This window comes from Battus philenor, unplaced genomic scaffold (assembly GCF_028537555.1).
Source record: "Battus philenor isolate CCGP_79_NKW_IND1 unplaced genomic scaffold, ilBatPhil1.0.hap1 SCAF_26, whole genome shotgun sequence".
Classification (NCBI taxonomy): Eukaryota; Metazoa; Arthropoda; class Insecta; order Lepidoptera; family Papilionidae; genus Battus; species Battus philenor.
This window is the reverse complement of record NW_027181689.1, coordinates 9,984,945-10,008,697: the sequence shown is the minus strand read 5'-3', so window position 1 is coordinate 10,008,697 and position 23,753 is coordinate 9,984,945. Positions and strand designations below refer to the sequence as shown.

Sequence of the window (23,753 nt, the reverse complement as noted above, 5' to 3'; positions counted from 1 at the left end):
ATAGTCCGAGATCTAAACGATGGTTTTATATTACAAATGTCTTAAACATTGTGATCCTGGATGGGAGCGGCTCTAATTCTTGTAGAGCCCGTGTACAATGAAACCCTAGCGCCCCTAGACCAGGTCCCCACCTCGCGGATGTAACTATTGATTTTGCCGTCGTAACAAGAAAGTTTTTTCATATTTTAAACTAGCTATTTTATAAGTAGGTATAGCTTACAGTATGGTATTAGTTACGGTCTTTCTCCTGGCACCGCGGCGCCCCCTGCACTATAGGTTAAGCCGCCCCTGACCCTGGAAGCTGTTCTATACAAGAATAGGACGTGAACAGTGTTGACATGGTGGATCAACAAATTCTATATAACACATAAGTATATTATCAAGTATTTTAAATTAGTAACTGAAATTTGTTGAAAGTTGTGTTTGCCAAATTCGCTGCAGTAAATGTGTGTAAGACTGAATCGACAAGGCCGCGGCATTAGGGCGCCATTTTGCATTATTCCAGCTCGCGAGAACCCGAGCAACAAGTAAACGATCGTCGAATGTACTATAAACGGGGAATTACCGGTAAGAGGATCGTCAGCGACGCGATGTAACTTCATTTATGATTATTTAAATTACGTCGTATTTCTCATGCGTTCAAATACATAGGTACATACATAAATTGTGTCGAGAACAGTGGCTGAGTGGTGATAGAACACATTAGTGTATTGAAGTGATGAGATTGAATCATAAGGTGATTATTTGTAGTAATAAAACGTAGTCAAATCATATTCATCTTCGTCACGGCTCTTGATCAATTTCATTGTGATAAATTTGAAAAAGTGTATAACGTATGTACTCACCTATTCTCTCCAAAGAAAGTGGTGCTGGGAAGGTTACATGGCGAGATTCGCTGATAACAGTTGGACACAAAAAGAGAGTACCAGAGCGACAGACAGACCTAATGCCAGAAAGGCTGATGATATCGTAGCTACAGCCAGTTGCCAAAGATAGGTATGAATGGAAAGCTTTGAAGGAGGCTTTTGTACTAATCCATACAAATTTAATATCAATTATTAAAACTATTATCTTTAATTTTAATTTATTAATTAAGTCATTGGTATGGAGTGAAATATAGCTTTATTATAATTATTATAAATTAGAAAACGCGTAGAACGGATGATAGCAGGTGCTTTAAAGAGTGAAAACCACAGATCAACAAGATCAGTGTAAGACGTCTGCTCATAAGGGCATCTTGTTAAGAAAATGGTTACAGAGCGCTTCCAACCAGTCCTATAGGAATACTTGAAAGAGGCCTGTGTCCATCAGAGCAGGGATGACCAATCTGCACCTCGCGGACCGCGTGCCCGCCTAACATTTCCAAAATTGAGTTTATTTTATTGACTTCCTTCTATCAATATATTGTTCTAAATTAATTATAATAAAATGGTAATACATACTAAACCGAAACTATTTGTTAATGACGAGTTATGAATTTGACGCGTCTCCGCGATTTTTTTGTATTGAATTCGTATATAAAACATTTTTTTTATTTTTAATGGAATCAGGCGTTACCTTGCGCATGTCCATCCTTAGTAAAAAAAGGACCAATATTTAGCCACTTCCGCACATGCAGTAGTAGTCGTGCAACAAAGTGCACCGTCCGCCAGCCCGCTGATAAATGCGTATGCAACAAACAATGCAAAACACACAACTGCCACCGCCAAATCACTCAACACGTGTTTCACCCCTCCACGGGGCATTAGTGCTAATTTTATTATTAGATTAGTGCTAAACACAGAGTATTTTAATATTTAATACAATATTCATTATTAATATAGTATTTTTTTGTTATTAAAGAGTGTTACTTTATACGATATTCGATGCACAATTTTAAAATTTAAATTAGCCAATTAATTAAAAAGGTTGCTCACCCCTGCACCAGAGAATGTCTTACAGCTGAAATGATAACGATGGATGGATTGTATTGATTTTTTGTACGATATATTCCGTCATTCCATTGAACGAAATAAAATATTCCGGACATGTCATTAAGTAGAGAATATTTTTACTTTTTTTTTTTGTAAAATAAACTTTCAGTCGTTTATTCGAGTCGGTGAAACATAAACCGAATGGGATTGAAATTAAAATGGGAGTTCTGATGAAGTTAATATAAATAATGATTAATATTCAGAGGATTAATTATAAAGGATAGGGGAACGATTCGCTACCGACTGTCGCGTGCTCGCAGGGGACAAAACCTTACTTGCTTGTTGTAGGGAATCGAAAATATAATACAATTTTTTTTTTACGTGAATTTTAGTTTTTTTTTGTTATATACATGTTGGTATCATTAACCCTTTCCACTCCAAGGCTGTTATGTATCGATAAAATTTAATTGAATTATAGTATCTTGCGATTATAGAATATGTTTCATTCAGTGATTCAAACATTTTAGTAACAAAAATCTTTCCTGTTATAAAATTTTCCGCAAAAAGAAGTATCTGGAAGTAGTGGAACAAAATCAGTGTCGAGTGACACTCGACATTGGAGTGGAAAGGGTTAAAAAGCATTTTAGATCATTAAATGATTTTTTTCTTTTTTCTCTTTTCCTCATCTTATTTTCGGGACAGGGATATACAACCTCCTACTTTCACCTTCCTCAACCTTCATAATTTCTATCATTCAGCATACATTCAACATACAGTATTCACCATCATTACATTCACGCATCGCCTCCCATCCCTCGCCACATTCCCTGTTACCTGGTTTTGTTATGCCTATTTACGTCACTCACCACCCTGCAATAAGACCACAAGAAACTGTGACGGCTCTCCTTCTATAAAAGGGAAGCGATGTTGCTGCAGGGAATGTTCCGACCTATTTCAGCGCCGCAAGCCACTCTAAGCCCTCCATATATGGGACAGCAAGTAATAGTGTACATCACGATCTAGTCCACCGCTGGGCTATGAACACGTGGGACTCTTTTAGCTTATATCTACACCGGTACTCTGAGGCCAGACGCGTGTTTAGCACCAATGTGCGCGGTACACGGAAGGCTGTCTCGACCTTGGAGAAGAACTTCCTTGTCGTCGAAAATCTTTATATGTAAAAGCATTCAATTGTCCTGAATAAAGTGATCACCCTAAAATATGTTACATTAATATATTATTTCTATTAGAATGCGACAGCCTAACAACGAAGCCTTTAAGGTAAACCAAGCTTACATTTATTTGCAACGATGACTTTGAATTCACTTGACTGATGATTTTTCAATTTGACGCCATTATCGTTCATTCAGATCAAGCCCATTGCAAGGTAAGCTTCCTCCAGAAATATCTATGGGGAGATATATTCGTCATGCTTGGCAGACGGGTTGGATATCGCAGTGTGGTATTATTGTACGCAGAGGACACTGCTGTTAATCCTCTGGAAACTTATTTGTGAGCATTTGCAATTCTATATGATGAATGCACAAAGTGTGTTTTAAGAACTCGCGAACTACGACCACAAGAATGAATCCTCTACCGCAGTGATTCCCAAAGAGGTCTATATCGACTCCTAGGGGTCTATGACAACCTGCAAGGGGTCTACGTCAGCGAGAAAAAATTTGGGGGTCCATGAAATGAAAATGGGGGTCCACGATGTTGGATCTCAACACATACACTGATAGTACCTATTTACTTACATCATACTATCTTATATTATCAAAACGTATATTTTACATAACAGATACAAAATTTTATTTTGAGTAGTTTTAATTTAAATTCAATTAATAAATGTATAAATTAACATGTGTTTTACTTTAAGTTTTTAACACTAAACTTTACTACTGTAGAAATTTACAGGAAATCAATATCAGGTAAGTAGGGGGTCTACCCAACACGGAAAAACATGGCAAGGGGTCAACGACACAAAAAAGTTTGGGAAACTCTGCTTTACCGCAATGCTTTTTTAAATTCTGTTTAGAGTCACAAATAATAAATAAGAGGAAGTATGTAATTTATATAAATTTGTACTTTTACCACAAGTTTAAATCACATACAACATTTTCGTTTACCACTGCGGAGACCTTATTAAAAATAAACTGTTCAGCAATCGATACGGGTCTGTGCATTGAATAATTTAAACGCTTGTGTGACGTATACGCTTTCGAATACAGCGTGGATAATTTTACGTAAAATATTAATTAAAACTTGCATAAATATTACGTAAAATATTAATTGTAATTTGCATAAATAATAAAACAAAAAGTACAATCATAATCATATAAACCGTTAGTTGCCTAGTGTAGGGCACAAGCTTTCTTTGAAGATTGCCACGACGACCGGTCTTGCACTGCCCGCATCCAGAGACCATAACTTTGACGTCGGTCTGCCTAGTGGGGTCTTATCCACTAGAACAATAACAATATAAAATTCTGACAATCTTTATCATAGCCCTAGAAGAAAAGGTACTATTAACACAAGCTTGAGCAGTGGTAGCCGATCAATAGACGACTAAGACTTGCGATCATAGTTCGCGGGTTCCATTCCCGCGATACAATCTTATATAATTCATACTTTGTGCATTAATTATATATATATATATATATATATATATATATTGTTATTTATTTATTTATTTAACAGTTTATTGTACACAATAAAAACACTAAAGTAACAATACAAATATAACTGACTCAACAGGCACTACTTATTTCTAACCAGAAATTTCTTCCAGTAGGCCTTCGGAAGGAGGTTCATAAAAAGTAAGGCAGACACAACGTGCACAATAATTAAATTGAAATATTTACAATAGATACGACTTTTGACCATAATTACATACTTAACATGAACATAAATGTATACTTACATATTATATACTTACATAAATAAGCATAATAAATAATATATATACATAATATAAGCATAAATACATATATAACATATATAACTAAAAATATTATATATTTATATTGTTATGTAAGAAAAGGACCAAAATCTAGCCACTTCGGCACATGCACATGCGCAAGTGGCTAAATATTGGTCCTTTTCTTATTTAGGATGGTCTTCCGCAAGGTAACGCCTGATTCCATTAAATATATATTGGTATGTTTGTATATATGTATGTATTTGTATGTATATACACTCTCTCTTTCATGTCTCTCATCTCCATCCAAAGGTTGTCTGGTAGAGATCGCCTCGAGTGATAAGACTGCCTCTTGTACTATATGAATAGTTTCATTTTTTGTAGTATATTTATGGTGTACAAAAAAGTGTAAGTAAATACTTAAATAATTATATATGATTGCCTATCCTTACTAACAAGTTTCCAGAGTATTGGAAGAAGGATCCTGTGTGTATCGTGATACCACACTTCGATAGTATATCTCCCATAGATATCTATGCCTTGTAGTGGGTGTCTATGGGCTGAAACGACTACTACACTATGTCAGGGGTTCTAAACAATCGACGAAAAAGAAGTTTCTTAATAAGACCGATTATTACGTACTATATTCTGTCTCTTTCATCCGCAAATACGTTTTCCGTTTCGCTTAAACTTAAACTTAAGTTAAAACTTTGTTGTTAATTTTGAAGTCCTCAAGTTATTATAAAGGAGAATTATATTAACTTTAGTTTTACGGGCCATCATTAAAGCTTCACTAACTAGATAGCGAGCCGTGTTTAGGTTGACCATGTAATTGTAGATTCGTGGACAAATCTCTAACATTTGTTTAATTTTATAACGATTGAAATAGTGTAGAATTTCCTCTGTTGGGATGTTATTATACACTTTTGATCACTTACATTACCACGTCAAGGGAATACTTGATAGAAAATTGAATCTGATTGAGTTATTCCATATTAAATACCGTAGCCCTGTACGCGTGATGCACCAGCTAAATCTCCAAAACTGCTAAGTTTGATATTACCAGAATTTGACGAAAATATTAGTTTTGAGTTCCAAAACTCGATCGCAAAATAAATATTTACGATATTGGTGAATAAAGCATTATCATGTCGAACATTCGAATCCGAAAAATGTTTATTTTGATTAAAATTACAATAATAATATATATACAAAGATAATTCCAAACATTCACATGTACTTAATCAAAATTAATAATACAAATATTATTAATTAATTACATAGGAGTTGGTACTGTTCATAAATATGTTTATAAAAGATAGGACGCAATGCCCTCTGCGTACCATAATACTACAATGTGATCGCCAGTTTACCTGCCATGCATGGCGAATATTATGTATACGCCATAGATATCTTTGGGTGTGGCCTCAACCTTGCAGTGTGCGTATATCGGCTGAATATAGAATCACAACTGGACTCAATCAAATAACTGTTAAATTGGTCATATTTACAAATTAAGCCTACATATATAACTTAATACGTTTATAAAAATGAATGTTGGTCTGTGTGTCCTTGACAGAATCTAAAACTGTGCTGTGATCTTTAGCGAAGTTGTTGTGCATGAACCCACGAAGGTTTCTTGTTCAGTATAACCTATTTTAAACAGATGACAGTATTGTCGTTCCAATTAATTTCGTACATTGCCATGACAGTAGATGCTGTGATTTGAATTAAAACGATTTGTTTTTCCTTCAAATTTATTTTAGTCGGTGGCGTACCAAATCATAATGTACTGCCAGTATTAGTTTCAAATCACTTTGTCGTAGTCATTTAACTTAGTAAATTTTCAGAACTGCTTAACGCTGAATGCTAGTTCAGATTTTCATATCAAATGTAATTTCACTTTATGTACTAGGCTGTATAGTCAGAATATTTTGTTGAGCAGTTTGTTTTATTGTAATTTCGAATGTTAAGAAAATAAAATTATTAATGTTATTAAAATTGAGCCGTGTATTCTTCTTTTCATTTGGTTTGGATTCCGTTGTTTAATGACAACCTAACCTTTTGTTTAAATTTTCTGCATTCTATCGGCTTTGTAAACGAACGTGTCTATAGCAGAAAGAATTTAGTAAAACATACTACAAGATAATATTCATATTTAATATTTTATTTTACAATGTACCCGATATGGTTAATGGATGAATAATTATAACTTTAGTCCTCTTTAGTATATGGTCACCCTAGTTAAACTAGCGGTCTATAGACACAGTGACTTCCGGCGCGGTCCTTTGTTAGCGGAAAGTAGGTCTTGCATTGTACCTAGGTGAGAAGTAGGCGTTAGGTAGCGGTCGTTCCTTGGAAAAAGGCTTTGTTCTTTACTTAGTCGCTAATTAAATAATGGAGGATGACCGACGAACCACTTTGTCAGAGGTATTCAATGTATTTATTTGATGCGTGATATCAAACATCTTTTAAATGTCGGGAAATTTCTTTGTACGATATACGATTTGCATCGACCAAATCTTCCGAAGACGAACTTATTGAGATTGTCATTAGATTCCAGGTTGAATACTTTTCTAATTGGTCCTATTAAAAATCTAATAGAAAGACTGGACATGGCAATAGATTTTTTACAACTGAAATGATGCAACTCTGCAAGGCATGAGTTTCACCCAAAGATATCTATGGGGATGTACCATGATGGCCAAGATTGGCAGTCGGTTTTTTTATTTTTTATTTTTTTTGGCCATTCTGGATTTCTGGGGTCTTCAGTTTCTGAAATCAAACCACAGATCGGCAATCCCAGTGCAGGACGGTCACACACCCACAACGTAGAAAGAGGATTTTGTTAAAATCATTAGAAGAAGTAGTTTGCTTTTTTGCTTTTTCTCCGATGATGTTAGTGGTGTTAGCCCTAAGGCTTTTACAGCTTCGTCGGTATTAAGTTCACGGAGCGGAAGGGTCCGTGAACTAGATTTAAAAACTAGAACCTAAAAGCTGGTGGGCGCCTACCAGATGCACGGGGACGCTGGCACGTTGCTAAGGCTCTTCGCTTTGTAGAGCTTTGACGGGGTGTGTTGCTGGAGTGTGCTTGCGGGTTGAGACGGTAGCGTGGACCACAGGCGAGCCGAAGAGGGATCCGAATCCAACCACGGTTCGCCCACGTTGTTCGCGGTTAGGGAGCGGGCAGCCGCTCACTAATGGGTGTTGTGGCGTGGTGGGTGATGTTTTGTTTTGTTATGTAGAACGCGACGAACTGTGTAAAGTGTTGCAGGTGCAGTGGTTGCTGGTGATACTGAGTGGTTTGCGCTTGCAGTGTATGAGTGTCTGCGGGGGGTGCGGTGTGGCGATTGTTCTGTGGGAAACTTCTGATTGGCGTGAGGAGAACGTCTCTTCTGTCTCGAAGACGTAGCATATAGGCCACTTCCCACTAATGGAAAACTATGGAAGAGTGGGTCTAGCAGTAGACATTTTGTGACCGAAACGATGATGATTATAATGAAAAGTAAAGTTTTTTATGACCACCAGTGGACATTCTGCGGCTAAAATTATGATGAAAGGAATTGTTTGGTTTTTTGTACCTCTATAGTGAGTGACCACGAATGTCGCCCTCCATTCCTCAGATGTTACAGTGACATTACCAAGGAGGTCGTAAATAGGAATAAATAAGGTCCGGTAAGAAGTACCTACTCAGAATTTACCAAAAATAAAAAAGACGAAAAAATATACAATGTAAAAAATATACATGAAATGGTGTAAAAAGAAGATCGAAGAATAAAAATGAAAAGAATAAAATAGTTCGACAGAAATTGTGACGAATAACAGACTAAAAGAGCAAAATGAAATGTCATGCATGTAAGTGGAGAATTAAACCAAAGAAATAACTAAAAATATATTAAAAAGAAAAATAATGTCCTATCCCTCCCTAGATTGGGTGAAATGTTTATGTATATTGGAGATGTAAAATATTAATTTTTATAATAAAAATTATTATTATTAAATGTTTCATTGTAAAGTGTTAGATTTTTTTAATTATTTGAAACACTAAAAATAAAAGTAACTCAAATACAAGTTTCGCGAATATAAAACAATTACTAATCTCTGTACGTGTAATAACACGGCTATCTACATTTTTGTCTAGTTTTTAGATTTTAAATATGGATGTTAATAATTCTTCCAAGTAAATACAATTACTAGTGTGTTTATGTGTGTGCGTAAATTATCAGAAAGAAGTACATTTGGGTTTTCATTTTCTCACTTAGTTATTAGTAGTAGAAGTGTAAAGAAATAAAATTAAGCTCACTAAGCTATATACTTGCTTTTTGGTATAATTTTTTTTAATTCAAGTCATACTTAAGGCTGTTGAAGTGACGCGTAATATACGTGATGGTACGTTTTAAGTACACGACCGTCACTTATATCGCTCGAAATGAGTATTCCAAGCCGTATATCTGTATAATCGCGAACATTCCTTCGGGGGAAGGGGGAGGAGGGTGTAATCAATTACATGAACGTGTAGGGGTGGAGTGTCATGTCTTTTGATATTTGAAGCCGACGAAATTTTTTTTCAACTGCCCTCATGGGTTTTATCGGGTTTTTACACGATCTTATTACATTTTTTCAAGTTTATATCGCTTCTTAGGTTTATTAAATTAAGGATGATTGATCATAAATGTAAAAGATTAAAATTGGTGTATCCATATATCAATTTTTATCAATTAATGTATAATAATAGGGTGTACTATCTAAATGTCAATCATTTCAGAAATGATAAATAACGTAATGATAGTAAATTATAAAAGCATTTGCAGAATTTGAATGTAGAATTCACTTACCTATATTTTTTATTTTTGAAACTAGATTTACTTATATCGTCGAATATAAGGAATATTCGTAGAGATAAGTAAATATAATTTCTAATCTAAGTAAATCATATATATAGTAAACTAATTTTGGACAAGTCCAATTTCAAGAAAGAGATCACTCGCTGATGCAAATCGGTCGGGTAGCGTTCTACAAGTTCCGAAACATCTTTTTGTTTATGGCAGAAGACGATGGTCTTTGATCAGTGTGTGATAACGATGATAGCATACGAATCCGAGCCGTGATCGTTTATGGTAGGCCTTATAAAAATACTAAAGGTCACCAAGACCCATGGAGAGGCCAAGGATCGGAGTTTCGCTGCGAGATCAAATCAAAATGAGGAGACCCGCTGAAGACCACCAAGGTCAATGATATGGCTCCAAGAATTGCTCATCTGAAGTGACATTAGGCGGGGCTAGTTGGTCCTCAAATGGTGACCACGAGACGGTAGACACAGCATGGGTAAGTCCACTAGATGGATCTGAAACAGTAATGCTCGCAGGAAGTCCCTGGATGCGGGATCTGGTGATCGTTGTGATCTTTGGGTTATCGGTTGATATGATGATTATGATGTTGGTGATATGTATGTATCTACATACTTTGTACTGTCAGAAGATATTGGCCTTTGACATTTAAATATAATAAAATAATGTCACATTTCAGAGTGCACTGATCTCTTGACAGATTATTCGAAATAGATTAAAAAACTGTAAGGTGTATTGCTGACATGTGAGATACCCCCCCCCCCCTCTAAAGCTTTTATACCTTCCAATCACCCTATATACGTACGCTATATGGAATCGTTAGACTTCTAAATTACGCTCCAAGCTTCAGAATTATAATAAAGTAATTTAAATAATTACAAAAATTAACTTGAGATCATTCTATTCTAAATTTTACAACAAACAAAGCGAAATTATACATTAAGAAAGGGACAGAAACTACAATAAATTAATGTCAGAAGAAACTACGGAAAGAAAACCATATTGTTAATAAGAGTACAGTTGCATGTGTATCTTTTTTATTGTACTATTGTATTGTATTGTATTGCAGGAGGGGATCATCAAGATCTTCAAGACACAAGATACGGGAAAAGATCTGGGAAAAGAACAGAGTTATGTGGAATTCCAACCCACTAAAACACCCTCGGTGGTTGTCTCAGGAATTTTGGAGGGAGCGCATCATCTCCCATGGAACTCACCGCTGCCCCCCCTCCCCTCCTAACTGCGCCAAGACACATCCCGGGTAAAAGCTATGCCTCCTCCGGTATCCTCGTTAACCTATCCAATGATTTGAAGAAATGTAAAGAAATTGAAATTGAAATATAAAACAAACATAAAAAAGGTCGCGTGTCCTTGCTTCAGTATATCTACAGAGTATCCTACAGCCTTGTTTTAAATGTAGTAACCTAGCATAAATTTTATGACAATTACTTCTTTAAACACAAATTCAAATTCAAGGTTGCTATACATAGCCGAATCTGCTGTCGATCGATTGCTATGTTGGAATATATCAAAAATATATATGAATAAATATATCAAGGATGATTCATGTATGCTACATATGTGAAACAACGAACCCGTCTCGAAGAGGCTGGCGGTGGGTTTTTAACAGATAATTACATTAGTACGCTCCGAGCGGCTTGCGCACGCGCCGATACACGTGCGAGGCATGTGTTGTCTGTATACACAGCGGCGTGGGTAACAAACATTTTATACTTTGGTTATTTTTGGATATTCTTTATTGTACACGCTACAAGATATTTATATAGTTTTATAATAATAAAGAAATGTCAAAGTACAATGGGCTGTCTTATCACAGAAGGTAATTTCATCCAGAAAACCTTAGTATGAACCAGTAAGAGTATAAATAACGGGTAGTTAACGTGTACAAAACATACAAATGTATAAAGCATATATACTTATAATAAATAAGGTATAATATATATTACGATATTATAAATAAAATATAATAATAAATAAAAACATCAAACTGATTTGGATCGCACTTGCCGCGGAAAAAATAAGCAGAAAGAAAAAAAATTAAATAAAGGATAATTAATTATAAAAGTTGATGTTTAAAAGGAATAACTTTGATGCTAAATCAGGTTATAGTTTCTATTAAATTAGTCTTTTATAGTATTCTAATCAAAACGACGAGACATGTGGTTACTTTATATGATTGTATATAGATAATAACGTAAATAAATAAATGATTTTTGTCTAGAAAAGTGAAAAAAAATAGTTTAATAATTTAGAGTAAAATTGAAAATCCGACATTTACTAATTTATTACCTTTTAAATAAACAAACGCACTGTTGTTTTGATAAGTAGTAAAATTTCTATACAAGAAAAATTGTTGTTTCATAGTTTTGATGCTCTTATACGAATATCATTGTCGGAAAATACTGGATACAGGTCGTTTTCGAACTGGTCTTATTGGAAATGTACTCTGTGGTTGATGATGACAATGTATATATATAATGAAATATTTTTATTTAACTTCCGAGTCGATAGATGCCCTCAACAGCATTGGCCTCCTCCAAAGAATGCCACGATGACAGATGCCACTCTGCCCACATCTAGTGAACTTACGTATGACGTCGGTCCACCAACTACTTATTTGGTCCCAATAACCATCAGTTGCACCAGCGATGATACCTGCTTGTTGCCATTTCAAACGAGCAGTTCTTCGTGCTACTTTGGAGATGAATAGAACAACATATCTATAATTTATTTTAAATATCGTTTAATTTGATCAAATACCAGGACAAGTACAATCTTCACCTGATGGTCAGGTGCATTTGACATCCTTCCAAGACCACATCTCTGGATATAGAGTTGCGATTACAATTGTGTACATCTTGGTACTTACAGATATTTTGGTAATATACATTTTATAATGGAAAACTTTCGAAAATCAAATGAGTGGTATGGTGGTCCAAGGGCTCGCAGTCTTATTCGTTGGCCTGTCTGAAGGTAGAACAGATGAGGAACATCATATCATCATATCCTAGCATGGGAGTGAAGGTCCCCCAATAGATGGACCGACGACATAGTCCAGATTACGGGAAGTTGCCAGATGTTGGCAGCGAAAGATTGGCTGTCATGCCGAAGCTTAGAGGAGGACCATGTCTTGTAGTGGGCGTCTAGCAGTTGATATTATAATGAGCGAAGTCACGAGGATGTTACACCTGATGCCACTAATCTGAAAGTTAAAAGTATTTTTGACTCAATAATTTTACATTTTTAAGAAAGACCAAAAGTTGAGCACCTCTGGCGGCCGTGATAGCGTAAACAAAGCCCATGATTGTGATCGTCTACGGCCCCGCGCCTGCTATTCCTTGCCCCTCTGCGTCTGCGGCTCCCTGTACACTCGCCTATATACCCTGTTATGGCCATGGTGTTCGTGATTCTTGAAATCTAGACACTAACTTTTTATTTATCTTATATTTATTTAAGCAAATTTTTTGACGATATTCCCGTCAGTTTGTCAGGGAACAACATTGGAAACGCCATAACTATAACTATTCTTGATCATACTACATACATCATACGGAAAGAGAGCGCGTTTTAGTGAAAAATAGATTGTATTGTGGAGGAATATACCAATAAAGAATAAAGAGACGGTTATTTCGTATAATTTTATCACTAATTACTTAACTCTACCAAGAAGTAAACTAGTATAATAATATTTATTAAAAGATTTGACTTTAAAATTAGAGAACTGACGGGTTTTTGAAGGGTCGATCAATATAATCACGTTGTCCTCGGCGTAACAGCGGACAAAAGATACGTGCAGGTCTAGCTGCAAAATTGTATTACTACGGTGTTCAAAGCGCGCCCACTGGAATAACAACAAGGTCACAGCTGTTGGCATATAGTGACGTCACATGTCTATCGAGTGTTTCTTTCTATGTATATATAGTACACTGTACCAGAGTTCGACGCTTCTCAGCAGTAGACGACTAAGAATTGCAATTGCAGATCGCGGGTTCGATTCTCGAAGCGTCGACTGCGTACTGTAATACCACACTGCAATGGTATATCTCCCATAGATATCTTTGGGGGAGGCCTGTACCCATCAGTGGGCGTCTATAGGATGAAAAGACGAATACTTTATGGTACTCAATATTTTTGGTTTATTATACCCTAAAACTTAAAGCCTTGTTTGTACTTGAAATTTGTGTTTTGATTAGTTGTTAGTTTTAAAACGAAAAAATACGCTTTTTATCGATCACCATGATACTACTCTCCAATCGCGAACCCGTCTGCCTGTGGCGATTATGGTATATCCCCCATAAAGTGTCTATAGACTGAAACGAAGGAGAATGAAACAATGAAAATAAGACTATGATGTAATGAGATAACATTACACGCACACAGAGGAAGAGATAAACACATAGTCAAAATAAGATGGATGGATAGCTGAGTCGTCTGGCTACCATAATACCACACTGCGATTGCCAACCGAACTGCCACGCATGGCAATTGTGGTATATCCAGACTAGATATCTATGGTATGAAATGATGGTTATAATACGAAACATCGCCCAAAACATTTAGCGCTTCAACAAAGATCTACGAACATTTGAACCAGCGATAACTTTCTGCATTCAAACCGTAGTCTCTCATTTCAAGCAAAATCAAAGTCGGTAAGAAAAGGACCAATATTTAGCCACTTGAGTTCTCCTGAAGATGCCCCGTGGAGGGGTGAAACACGTGTTGAGTAATTTGGTGGTGGCGGTTGTGTGATTCGCATTGTTTGCCGCATACGCATTTATCAGCGGGCTGGCGGGCGGTGCATTTCATTGCACGACTACCACTGCATGTGCGGAAGTGGCTAAATATTGGTCCTTTTCTTACTTAGGATAGACTTCCGCGAGGTAACGCCTGATTCCATTAAATATTTAAAATTAAAGTCGCTCAACAACCGTATTTTACTACGGAATCGACTCGGAAACTAAGATATCCGAAGGTTGAAGAAAGAACCGGATTTAGTCAAACGCATTAGCGACTTGAAGTGACGGTGGGCAGGCTACAAAGAAGTGATGGCTGTTATAGCTTCATAGTTCTGGAGTGTAGATCACAGAACGAACAGTGCAGTGTGGAACGTCCACTTATAAGGATGATGTTTATGATGCTATGAATAAGGTGGATGACGTTAGATGCAGGCTGTTTTCAACCAGTTCCATTGGAAATTTATGGGGGAATAAGGGAAGCAATCGTTACGATCAAAATTATGAAAATAATGATGAACGTATTAATCATCACCGGACAAACTACGGAGTTTATTGTGAATATAGTCTACGTTTAAGTTTAAAACACGTCACATATGTACATTCCTATATTACTAAAAGAATTCCGTATGGCTAAGTTTTTTGTTAATTTATATCGCTGTGGTGTTTTGTTTACAATATTTTTAAATTTAAATATAAATGTATACATATGAATAATATAATTAAGAACTTTTACTCGATTATACATTAATACGTGCATTATTTTATTTCGCTGCCCAAGCGCTACAGGCAGTTAAAAGCCTTCACCTTTATAACAGTAAGCTTCATCTAAAGATTTAAAACTAAGTAAACACTAACGTGCGAAAACGTGAGTTAAATAATATTTGGGGAATATTAAACGTAAATGTAAAAACAGAAAGAAAGCCACTGACGCTAATGTCTGTAGAATATAAATCCTTATAATAATATTCAAAAAAGTAACTTCCGAAGAAGTTTAAGTTAAATGCCTTTGATGCTCGATGCCTTAAATGCTCGGCATAAGTACTGTAAACGCTTGCACTTGAATAACTTATATATATTTGAAAGAAATTTGGTTTATTGTATATCCAAAGTAGTATTATGTGCATCATATGTTGTATGTAACTTTTGAATTGTAAAAAATTTGGAATTTAATAACAGGTTTGAACTGTTAAGTACTAAATTTGAAATAGCGGTCATCAATAAGAACAAAAACACTTTTTGCACAAATATTTACAAGCTTATCTAAATATTTATTGCTAGAAGACTTTTTTAATTCTAAAGTTTTAGCTGAATACCAAGAATTATATTATCAACAAAGAAAAAAAGCAAAAAACAGAAAACTTAGAAGAAATGTGCCAGTTTCTTTGCGATGCGCCTTGCTATTGGCGGAGTTGATACCAGTATATTCACAACCTATATTAAAACTATGGAGTAGACTTAGATTTAAAATTATTTTGTAAGTTTTTTTTTTTTTTTAAATTCCGGTCTAATTGGTATCAATCTCCTCGGCAGATGGGAGTGGTTGTGGGGCATTGTGTGCCGTCACGCACCGCTTGAGCAGCGCATTGTGCCCGCCGCGCTGGGAGCGGCCGACGGCTGCACTGACCCGTTAACTACACGCTGATAAATTAGCTTCGATGACCCGATCTGAGTTCAGGATACGATTTCCTTACACTATAGTTCAATTTTATAATAACTTTAGTAAAAAAGGGTAATTTACCGATCGATGTCCGCAGCGGTATCCCGGCGGTGTCCCGGCGGTGTCCCGGCGGTGTCCCGGCGGTGTCCCGGCGGTGTCCCGGCGGTGTCCCGGCGGTGTCCCGGCGGCGTCCCGGCGGTGTCCCGGCGGTGTCGCGGCGGTGTCCCGGCGGTGTCCCGGCGGTGTCCCGGCGGTGTCCCGGCGGTGTCCCGGCGGTGTCCCGGCGGTGTCCCGGCGGTGTCCCGGCGGTGTCCCGGCAGTATCGGCGGTGTCCCGGCGGTATCCCAGCGGTATCCCGGCGGTGTCCCGGCGGTATTCCAGCAGTGTTGTCCCGGCGGTATTACGGCGGTTTTCCGGCGGTATCCCGGCGGTATCCCAACGGTATCTCAGCGGTAGAGGACTCAGACGTCTTACTTCACGGGTATGACACGATTCACAATTTGTGTCTTATTTATACAGGATTACCACTGTTCATATACAAGTTTCCAGCGGATGGGCAGCAGTTTTCTATTCGTACCATAATACCACACTATGATCGCCAACCCACTTGCCAAATGTGGCGATTATGATATATCCCCTATATAATTTTATTTTCAATTTAAATTAAAATAATTTTAATAATGAGCCATGGAAAGGTTTATTGTTTGAGATTTGTTTACGAAATGTCCATTATTAGATTTTAAAATATTATATTTTTATTTTAATACGACAAAGTTCTTCGTCGCACACTAATACGATGCGAGAAACGACCATTACATGGTTTCATCGGGTGACGTATATCCAGGATCAATAAAGTTTTCCAGGAGTTCTTAGAAACACTTTTAAAAGGCATTTTAGTAGAATATGTTCCAACAAAGCCTTTCGCTTTTAAATAGTTAATGTACTGTCATTTAAGATGATAATGTTTCCTGGTGACGGGCTTATCATCATCATGTTTTTATTTTCTTTTATTTTTCTCTCGTATCCCCTATCTTGTGTGGGACAGGGACTATTTAACATTATTTAATTTTTTCACATTTATTTTTTTATTACCTTCTTTCATACATCATATGATTTTTCGTTCTTTTCATTCTTGCCACAATTCTTCTGTCTTTCTCTTTCGGTCTGTAACGCCTTTCATACATCCCTTATTACTCTTTTATAATCATGTTAGCCTATGCAAGGCGCATGCTTCTACAAAAGATTACTACTGAAGATTACCTGCGAACTTGAATATATCCTTTACTTAGTAGAAGGCCAACCAACTAAGTGTTTACAGGTTTATGGTCGCCACTCAAGAAGCTTTTGATCCATTCAGCCGTCGGTAGTACAAGCGATATGTCCCATTAACTGCTGAAGAGCAATTCTTTGCACTACGTCAGTGGCCTTGGTTATTCTGCTTCTCATTTCTGAGGTGCTTATACAGAGAGTCAATAAAGCGTCCCTAGAGAGGCTTTCGCATGAAAATATTCTTTTCCGGAATGTTCCAAACTTAAAATACTAAGCGTAAATAGCAGCCTGCATTCAAGTTTCCTGATCCATCAACGTATACGTGAGTGTATGTACGTATGGGAATGTTATTAACGCACAATTAGAGCAATATAAGCAGTATTTATCCAGACCTCACACGGCGTACCCGGTACGATTAGGGTGACAATAGTTCACAGTTTAGTGAGACAGTCCTGATAAAATAGTAAACACAGCGGCTACGTGACAATAAATAATAAAACCTGATGAAACCAGTCTTGTGTTGAGGCATTAAATAAGCATAACATTTAAACTAACTTTGTAAGGCGTATTTAGAAAAAATACAGGAGTTTTTAGTCTCCCGTTTCTTTACTAAATACACTATAATAATTCTTTAGCCAAAGATTTTTGGTGTTTTTTTTTTAAGAATAACAATATTTGTGTTAGGATTCGTTATTCTTCTTTATCCGTGTTCACTTGTTAAATATAATCTAAGCATTGGATACTCATAATTTTAAAATTTGTAACAGAAAAATAAATAAACTAAAAGGTCTGAGTGTGGGTTTGTTATTTTTAGATTCATTTTGAATAACAGCAGGGTACGAAGACAAACAAGTAGATTAGCTCAGCGCAGCTGGCTCAGGCAGTAGAGCAAGAGATTCTTAATCTTAGAGTCGTGGGATCGAGTCCCAATTTGGGCGCCACTTATTGTTATTATATGGCACAAGCTCGGCTAACACAATCGGATTAACACGAGATACCTAATCTCTGGGTCGTGGGTTCGAATCAGATATCGGGAGATACTTTTTGTTATTTACTTACCAACTGAAATGCCATGACATGCAAAAATTTGGTGAAAGATGAAGTGTCCTCGCTGAGGAGCGTCTGAAACGAGATAAAGGAAAAGGAATAAAACTGCTTATAGCCTGAAAAAGGTTGCAGATAAACAATGAAAAATATTTAGCAAGTTCGGCTGGATCAGTGAGTAGAGATGGAGACTCTTAATATCAGGTTCGTAGGTTCAGGTCCCATATTGGGCGACCTTTTTTTATTATATATCAAAAGCGTGACTAGTTCAGATGATAGAGCGTATTGCTTATAATTTTAAAGTATCGGGTTCAAACTACACGTTGAATACCAGTTTTTCTTGTTATATGTCACAAGCCCGGCTAGCTCAGTCGGTAGAGCATGAGACTCTTAATCTCAGGGTCGTGGGTTCGAGCCCCACGTTGGGCGACACTTTTTTATAAAGTTATTTTAGTTAATTACAAGTTATACTAAATTTATGTTAAATAATAAGAGTTTTAAAAAATTTAGCTTTAGATTGATAATATACATTCTTTTAAAAAACTTAGAGCTATAACTTAAATTTAACTTAAACCGACCTTAACTAATTTGACATATTTCACATTAGCTCATTAGCAAATTTTTTTTTATCAAAATAGTAAATTTAATTTTAAAAGTAATTTCATTATATTTAACATAAAACACTCCGAAAATAACTTATTGTGATGCTATTATAGCAACTGCTATTTTTAGAATTAGCTTGGTTTATATACGCTAAAGAAATAGCCACAGAAGTCGTTTTCAACACAAAGCGATGTCAACTTTGTCGACATTATTATGATAACTTCAATTAATATTTCTGATTCGACGCTGTTGAGAAATCTTTATATTTATTATATAGAAGCATCTCTAACTATATATATAGCAAGAAAAAACGAAGTTTATGTTATTTTGTAGATTGTATTGTTACGTATTTATAGTCTGTCGCGCGGTAGTTGATTGAAACTCGGACATTGAAAATTAGAATTGCTAAATAATATGTTTATGTATTTTGTGTTTTAATTTTTTTTAACACTATGTGGTCACTCTAGTCATGACGCACTGCCATTGCAAGCTGACCACGTGTGAAAGCAATTGGGGTCCGTTACTCGTGTGAGGTTCGCTTTGTCTTGCAGCGAATAATAGGCGACTTTCTTCTTTTGTTAAATGACCAAAGAGGTTACAACTGTAATGATTACCTCTTTTGTAGATATTTATTCGGTTCATTTTGCGTATAGAGAATATGCAACATTCTTCATTTTCTCTTTATTTTTTCCACAAGGTTTATAATAGTGGAGGGGTGAAACACGTGTTGAGTGATTTGGCGGTGGCAGTTGTGTGATTCGCATCGTTTGCCGCATACGCATTTATCAACGGGCTGGCGAGCGGTGCACTTTGTTGCACGACTACTACTGCATGTGCGGAAGTGTCTAAATATTGGTCCTTTTTTTACTTTCCTCTTCTGTTCGTTATTTCATTCGTCATTTCTTGCATTCCATTTCATTCTTTTTATTCCTTTCACACCTCGCCTCACTTACGTCGCCTTTCCTTAACAAATTACTCATTTAACATTCCGACTCAAGGGTGTCCGAGATACTCTAACTTCGACTGGGCCGATTTCCTCTACCTGACGAACTTCATCAACTTCAAAGTTTAGCACTGGGATAAAAGTTATAGGAGCTCCGGCAATTCTTCTGTCAATATTAATTTGGGGGAATGCCGGTTAGGCATGAAGATCTTGCGAGGAGTTAATGGCCTCGCTAATAAAGGAGGATGAAAAGAGACTAATATTCAAAGAACTTTGCAGTAAAATTCCAGAAAAATCTATCAGTAGAAATAAAAGTTAAAAATAAGAATATTTGTAAATAATGAAATAGCAATTAAAGTAAAATAAAACTAAAAACTAAGGAATGAGGTGAGGAATGAATAATATCGAATGAAAGAGAAAGGCAGAAGAAATGTGAAAAGACAGATAAAGTCCGAAAGATTGTAAGAAGAATGCAAGAAGAGCGCGCAAATATAAGTACTGTGAAAAAAATTATTAAATGAAATAAAACGACTCTGTCCTTCCCACAGGTAGAGGTACGAGGGACCCCTAATAGCGGGGGTCTTTAAATAAATATATTATATTGGGGTGATTGTCCTCTGTAGAATATGACCAGTCTTAGATGACGATGACTTCTTTTAGATTAGTTGCGTATTGTTTTATATGCTGCTAAATCGGGAATGACGGGAATAACATACAACTGTGAGTTAACATCAGTGAAAATATTTAAATCATTATTATTATTATTTATTATTATTATTTCACAGTTTATTGTACACGATAAAAACACTAAAGTAACAATACAAATATAACTGACACAACAGTCACTACTTATTTCTAACCAGAAATTTCTTCCAGTAGGCCTACGGAAGGAGATTCATAAAAAGTAAGGCAGACACAACGTGCACAATAATTAAATTGAAATATTTACAATAGATACGACTTTTGACCATAATTACATACTTAACATGAACATAAATGTATACTTACATAATATATACTTACATAAATAAGCATAAGAAATAATATATATACATAATATAAGCATAAATACATATATAACATATATAACTAAAAATATTATATATACTAGACAACTAGCGATAAATAGTGCTCTTTGACTCGCTTTTTAAATACAGGTAATGATGGACAATCACGTACTTCGTAGGGGAGAGCGTTCCATAATCTTGCGGCATGGACAGTGAAGGAATAGGAAAAGAAATCAGAGTGATGGGTGGGGATGACCAGTGACGTCCTTACGTTCGAACGACAAGGTTTGTCCTGGGCCCGGGGGAAGTGGAAGAGGTTACGGAGATAAGAAGGAGCAGAGGGATTGTATAGGATGTTATAGAGAGTAGAAAGAACATGAGCGTTCCTGCGGTGACGAATTGGAAGCCACTTGAGTTGCGATCGGAACTGGGAAATATGATCGTACTTACGTAAACCGAAAATAAATCTAATACATACATTTTGGAGACGCTCTAGTTTGTTTAGAAGCTCCTCAGTGGCATCCAGGTAGCACGCGTCAGCGTAGTCAAGAATGGGGAAAAGGAGAGTCTGTACGAGGGAGATCTTGGTTTTCAGAGGTAAAAAGTTCTGGAGACATTTGAGCGAGTGAAGTGAAAAATGTAATTTTTTGCTGACCTCATTGATGTGCGGGAGCCAAGACAAATTGGAATCGATGATTACCCCAAGATTCTTTGCAGATTTGCTAAAAGGTATAATAACGCCATCGTAAAGCAATGGACGGATAGCAGTGACAGCGCCAAGACGCTTATACATATATGCGCTCCCAATAAGCAAAGCCTGTGACTTTTTCGGGTTTACTACTAGACCGAATGACTTAGCCCAAGTAGAGATCCGCTCCAGATCGGCATTGATAAGAGCAATAGCATCATCAAGATCAGAGATTTTAAAATGCCGATAGATCTGCAAGTCGTCTGCATAAAGATGGAAGTTAGACAAAATTACAGTGGTGACTGTGTTTATAAAAACGGAAAACAGGAGTGGTGACAGTACACCACCCTGCGGCACACCCGCACCGAGATCGCACCAGTCTGAGGAGACATCATCAAAGTGGATCCGCTGAGAACGACCACGAAGGTAAGACTCAAACCACGCCAAAGCAAGAGGAGAGACGTTAAGAGAGCGAAGAATAGCGAGAAGGACATCAAAGTCTACCGAATTGAAAGCGCTGCTAAAGTCGAGTAGTGTAAATATCGTCAGAGACTTGTCCTCCATTGCAAGACGTATATCATCTGTGACCTTCAGCAGCGCTGTCACAGTACTGTGACCTGACCGGAAACCTGACTGGAAGGGAGAAAGTAGACTATTTGATGTAAGATAAGAAGACAGCTGATTGTGGACAATGTGTTCGAGGACTTTGGAAAGGTAAGGCAATAAAGATATGGGACGAAAATTGGAAAAGGACGTAGGATTGGAGACTTTTGGAAGAGGAATAATAATCATCATCGTTATCATCACCTATGCAAGATATAGGTCTCCTAAAGTTCGATACGTTGACTGGGGTTGCGCTGCTCGCGTCCATCGATATACCAACACCTTGAGTGACGGTCTATATCAGTGTTTCCCAATGTAGGAATGCCCCACAGGTGGGCAATGGACTCGATTCGCTTTAATATAAAATTATGTATGTTACATAGGTGTAAAAATTTTAGAAATGATTAAATTGGGTATGCCATATAAAAGGTTGTGATTTATAGATCAGTAGGTACCTAATAAACTGCACATAAAATAACTAGTCAATTGATAATAGGAAAAATAGAATAAGAAAAGTGTAGTAATGTATAAAGAAGGCACCACCTAAAGAAAACTGTGATCAAAAAAATAGAATAAGTCAATAATAAAATAAAGAATAAAAAAAAATTACCTAGCCACCTAAGAATAATAAGATGATAGAAGGAAGGCGATGAAAGCAAGAAGGAATGAAAGAACAAAATGAAAGATGTTGAGATGGAAATAAGGTAAGAATAAAAGAAATCGAGAAGAATGACAGTGAGTGAAGAATAAAGATGAAAGTTCTGAAAAACTTAATTGTAAACAAAGACCCTGATCCCAACTAATTAGGGGTACGAGAGGCCTTCAATAGCGGGGGCCATATATATAAAAAAAAGGTTGTGAGGCACTGGTCTATATTATCTGTCTACCTATTGTGGGCCGCGTCCACCATCTGGTGTACGGTTTTGATATTTAAGTATTTCATTGTAAATATAAAGCTCGATGTGTATGCTATCCGTACTGGTACAGTATAACAATGAATTAATTGTGATTGTGGGCGCTGCAACGGTCCAAGGCCGTCGCGAACAAATCTCCCGGGATCATTATCTAACCCATTCTTATGTACGCGCCGCGTGTTTAATTACTCGCTTAATGTTTCCCGCATTTGTTATTTGCGTCTATTCTGTTTTGTACATTTATAAGCAACACGTACAATGTACACATTCGGCGGGACGGTACTCTTATTCGCCATGATTTCTTTTCATATGGTACGATGTATTTAAATCAATAGATTTATTTAAATTTAATACTCTGCTTTACCGTATTTGTAAAAGGAGGACTTTGTGACTTATTTGTAGTAAGTATGATGAAAAATTTTTCACCTCACGTACAAAGAGAAAATCATAAAATTGTCTGTCCATCTTGTGAGTGTACCTCCTTTGCTAAGCTTTCCGGACCTCAGGAACTTAATGGCCCAAACGACAGTCTCCTTTTTAATTAAACTAATCAAAACTTGACGTTGTCAATATGCGACAATATGCTTT

The 23,753-nt window shown here is 36.6% G+C and overlaps 1 non-coding gene across 1 annotated transcript; it reads left to right on the top strand.

Annotated features, from left to right (window-relative positions):
• Positions 1-18,763: 18,763 nt before the first annotated feature.
• Positions 18,764-18,836, top strand: TRNAK-CUU (transfer RNA lysine (anticodon CUU)). Its single transcript has one exon. It is a non-coding gene; the product is annotated as a tRNA-Lys (tRNA).
• The last annotated feature ends 4,917 nt before the right edge of the window (positions 18,837-23,753 follow it).